Here is a 5,373-nt window from a genome sequence, read left to right on the forward strand (position 1 = left end):
TGCCACGCGCAATAAGCCTTCTTAATATTGGAAACAAAGCTCTAACGAGAGTAAATATACTGCCTGGACTTTAGCAGTCTAAGGCCTGTTCAAAATGCCATCGACCAGATTTTCACAGTGTATCAAAAAAATGTATACAGTCACTCACACCTTATTTGATGCAGTTACGATTTTTTTGTAAAGTATTCTATATTTCACAATATTTTCCAAAAATGCAAAAAGAGTGTATGCAGGCATCTCATTTAATTTGCTTCATTTCATTTCTCAACATAAAATATAAAAAAAGTGTCCACCCATTTAATTATAATGCACAAGAAAAAACAGAAAGCAAAAAAAAAAAAACATACAGAGAATTCACGGCGCAGCTTAAATGATGCAGTAAAACAAGCAACTATTTATTTCTAATTTTTTAAATTTTAAGCTATAAGTACTTTGTTGCGTATCCTTTATTATTATCTAAATACAGCTTGAAGTCTACGTGCCATGGGGTCAACCAATTTGTGTATGTATTCTGGACTAATTTGATTCCACTCTACAAATGTCTCCTTTTTAAGGCCAGATTAGTTATGGATGCCATATTTTCTTATATTTGTCCTCAAAACCATTGTCATTTGAGATATGGGGAGTGTTCAAGAATGCATTGAAAAATAATATTTTTGTACATTTTCATTTCCAATATTTGGTATTTTGGTCTGATAAACCAAAATCCACTTGGTATTGAACCAAAGAATCAAATAAAACCTCTTTTCCGTACTGTGAAGCAAATCTTGAATGATGGCTCGAAAGATACAGGTAAATACTTGCAGGTAAACGGCTTAACCCTGGTTAGACCCAATCGAAATCTTACGCAACCTCATGGAGATCACTTCGATATGCCACAGACGGCTGATTCAGACTCACAAGCCACTGGTGCTCATGTGCGCAAACGAATGTCATTCAAGATGTCTAAAAATATAAATAAAACCTTTCCCACACACTGCATGGAAAGGTGCTGTATTGAAATATGTTAAGTTTATTAATTAAATGTTTAAAATCTTAAAAAATATTATTATTTCTTTTCACGTAACAAATTATAATAAAATAAGGTATTATAAATATAATTAGACTATATATGAATCACCGAAAAAGATATCGCACCATTCTGTCGATTTGCATGCATACATAATATACATTTGTACATTTCCCATAAAACAATAGAAGGCACTTGAACTTTTGTGTGATAAGCTGTTGTCTACTTGTTGAATTAAAACTGAAATCTGCGATAACACAAATGATAGCATTTTTATTTAAAATCGCCAAGCAAATTAAAAAAACATTCAATTACTAGCTACGGGATTTCAGGCAACTCAATGCAATGTTTGCTCAATGCATTAACATAATTAAGGGTAAGCCTTAGACTCCCATTTCGACCCCATTATTGTTTGTAATTTTCAGAACATTTTTTCTGCAAAAATAAAGTTAAGTTTTTGTAATGAAGAAATTGCATGACACTTTTTCATTTATTGTCAAATTCTGCCAAAACTCTAAAGTAGTTTTTTTTATACATGCATACATACACATGCACAATAGTTGTATGTACGTACATTCTAACTACTTAAACTCACATCTAGTATGTGATTGCCTGTTTGTGGGTTCACGTTTGTTTATTTGTATCAATTTCTAAGTACGAGCCAACAATAAATGATGCGGTATTTTCGTGGCAGCTGATAAGCTCCCACTTTTGTTCCCGCAGCCAGTCATCAGCGGCGGATACCCGTATCTTATCGCTGCTGACAAAGAGGCGAAGAAGCGCAGAATACAGCAAAGTAGAGCAGAGCTGAGAAGTACCTACACACATACACCCATAAACAGGTAAACACAACTGCTAACTGTTGACTTTGAAGCACACATAAACACTCACACAAGTATTTCCTACCCCTGAATCTTCGAAGTAATGTAGCTCTTTCGGGAAATATCATTGCTAATTTTTGATAAAACAACAGAACCCACTTCAAAACTCTTCACCGAGGATGCAAAAGGTCAACGAATAAGCGCGCACTGGTGAACAGAGAACGGAAATTGTTCAGAATTATTTAAACCTCAGCACCGCTAACGTCTGTTGCCCTCCGCCCGTTGCTTATACAACGCCAGAGCAGCCACAATAGCAATACGAGCACAAGCGTTAGCACCAACACAAGTGCGCCTATCTGGAGCGAGCGCCGTCACCACTACGCGCGCCCCATTTGATTACAGGTGACGCCAGCGTCATGTAGCGGCGAGCGAGCTGCATGCGCCAACAGGTGCTCGGCAGCAGGCATCAGTTAGTCGTACATCAGCAATCACAGCGTTTGAAAGCATCGGAGGTCTCGGTATCGGGTTTACCGGTTCAACTTTCATTGCGTAAATTCTCACACGAATGAATTCGTACTTTGTTTTATACAAAAAAAAGTTAGTTCGTGGCAATTTCAGTTTCGGCTTCGGCTGCTGTCGGCTTTATAGCCAGCTTTAAATCGCTCAGATATCACGCAGATAGTCGTTTCTCGAGACAGGGATTGCTCGCATATTTATATGGTTGTTGTTTTTGTTTGTTTTTGGTGGTTTCTTCATTTGAGCCGCAATTAACATTTTTGTTAACTGGAACTGAAACTGAAACTAAAATAGAACTGAAATGTAAATATTTTCTGCAAACAAAGGAAACTAATAAAATAAATAAAGCTGAAATATAAATATAATCTGTATGTAGAAATATGTATGAACGGCGTCGTGTGTTTGCATGTTTGACTTATGCGGACATACATGCATACGCATATATGCATGGGAGGCAAGAAAACACTGCGAGCGAAGATAAGAAGCGTGGAAGAGTGTGAAAAGAACTCTCCAGATTATCCTTATCTCCCTTATCAGCTAATAGGCTGATTGTGACGATTTGCAATTGTGGTGGATGTGCGCTATGCAGATGTAAGAGTGTAGTTGAAGCGCATAGAGTTTAAGAGTATTCGTGCGCGTGTGTGTGTGTTTGTGCCTATTGAGACTGCTACATATTTGATGGCGCTAAGTCTCGCCAATTACGGGGTTATGCTCGCATTAAGTAATTTTTCGCTACTTCGCACAGCTGAGTAGAGCTGGAGTAGAGTAAATGTGGACTTGTGAGGCGGGGTTGCTCTTATAACCCCTGTGGAACTTTGATCGCACGCCATTAATTTTGTCACACTACAATAAGTTTCGTATTACCCATTGAAAGTGAGAATAATTAACATTTGCAAACAAATCGCATAAATATTGATGACTTTATTTTTTTTTTAATTTGTATGCACATGTGAGCTATATATGTACATATATAAGGGGCGCTTAATTGTGCCTCTGTACTCACATACATAGATACCATAAGAAGAACGTTCTATACTTATGTATGTATAGAAGTGGCGGCCGCAGTAGCGCACCAGATCGAAACCCACTGTACGCAGGAAGTGCTGATTGTGGAAAAGGTTTGTTCTAACAGCGGTCGCCCACGGCAGGCAATGCCAAGCCCTTGAGTGTATTTCTACCATGAAAATTCACCTCTTCATATGTCGTGCGGGGGCAGCATAGAACTGTAGATCACATTATTTGTGAAACAACTCCCACAAATGGAAGGAGAAGCTCGGTCAAATACACAACAGAGGGCTTACGTGCCAATTTATATATACATACATATATATTTATGCTTGTATGTAGATAATTTTAGTATGCTTTTCAGTGGAAAATGTTCAACGGAACTCCATAAGCAATTTTCAAACTTTTCTGAGGCGTTGAAGGAAGCAGGAAACAAAACCATGAAATATTTAACTGTATTACTTAGCCTAATAAACACGAAGAAAATGTAGCCAAACCTAAATATTTTATTAGACATCTGCAAATCGTAAAAACATAGTTTCAGGTAGTTTTGCAAATTCTGACAACTCATTCGGCAAACTCTCTTCTTCACAAAAGCGTAAGAACTTCACGCATTTCCAATACTTTTTAAGTGGCATAGTGTATGTGTGTATGTGAAAGTTGACACTACTTTAAATATTTCGTAATACATAAAGAAATTATTTAACATACCCTCTAAGCCGCAAGCATAAACCATTTGCAATAGTACCATTTTCATACTCAGCTGTCAGGTGTTACCGGTACTTTTATTTACAAATACTTCACTGCCATTGACGCAGGTTAAAATTAAAATGTGTTTATTACTTTTTCAGATGTGTAAATTTAAACATTTGCAAAAATTAAAAGTCAACTTGAATAAAGATCTGGAATATGGATATAGATATGAGTGTGTGTGTGTGGGGCTAATTTTATAAATGTCAAAAACTGGAATTCAATGAAATATTATTGACAATCTTTTCCTATATGAGCCCGGCAATTAAACTAAATTAAGTTGGCTAAAAGTTGATGACCATAACTTAATAATATACATACATACGTACATATACATATATACATCCATATGTACATATACATATATACATACATACATGCACGCATGCATGCGAGTAAATAAGTATATGAGCATGTGGCCTGGAAGTCAAAATAACAGAACATAACTTTTGACTAAAATTCTTAACCGCAATAATAAATAGAACTGGTATTTGACTAATTTTTCAAACTAAAATTTTCAATCTTCCTTGAATAGTACAGGCAGCAAAAAATCATCTGCAATCCTCATTTCCCAGCGAAAAGATTAATTGATGTAATTTTTTGCATTTCTTTGTACCGACCAAAAGATCACTAACCGAGATTTCATGCACATTTATACAGTTAACGTCAAAAGAAAGTATGCACCATATGTTGACAAGTTTTGATTTATTTCAATTATTCTTTTATAAAAACCAAAAATTAAAAACAAAATAAGGAATACAGTTTTACAGCTCATTAAATTTTGAAATAATAAAGTGCCAGTTTCAAGTGGTTCAAAAATCGCGTTAGTCGTTAAATGGAGAAAAGACCAAGACCACGTCTGAAAAAAATTCTCAAAATGAGTGTGATTTTTGACCTACTTAAAACTTGCAAGCTATATTAAAATTTAATGAGCTATAAAATTGCACACTTGGAATTTTTCCAGAAATTCTGAGTAAAAGTTTGAAATTTTGATAAAAATTTGCCGAATTTTCACAATTTGTATACAAAGTTGGAAACTTTGCTTTATGTGGTTTTTGTTGTAGTATGAACTATATTTTTCTGAAAAAAAAAATTTAAATTGCAAAAAAAATAAGTAAATAATCAAAACTTATCAATGAGCAGTGTACACTTTCTTTTGACGATGGCAGTATATACATACATATGTATGTATGTATGCCAGCACCTGCCAGCCGGCAGAGCCACTCTCAAATCATACAACAATTGTTAGCTTTATAATTGAAACATTTTCAG

At 35.4% G+C, this 5,373-nt stretch overlaps 1 protein-coding gene across 1 annotated transcript in view; it reads right to left on the bottom strand.

Annotated features, from left to right (window-relative positions):
- Positions 1–928: 928 nt before the first annotated feature.
- The window catches only part of LOC128860729 (T-related protein), a 47,598-nt gene continuing 43,153 nt past the window's right edge, over positions 929–5,373 (bottom strand). The window contains exon 8 of the transcript XR_008454292.1: positions 929–976. The gene's annotated coding sequence lies outside the window, so the exon portion shown is untranslated. The remainder of the gene's footprint in view (positions 977–5,373) is intronic.

This window comes from Anastrepha ludens, chromosome 4 (assembly GCF_028408465.1).
Source record: "Anastrepha ludens isolate Willacy chromosome 4, idAnaLude1.1, whole genome shotgun sequence".
Lineage (NCBI taxonomy): Eukaryota > Metazoa > Arthropoda > Insecta > Diptera > Tephritidae > Anastrepha > Anastrepha ludens.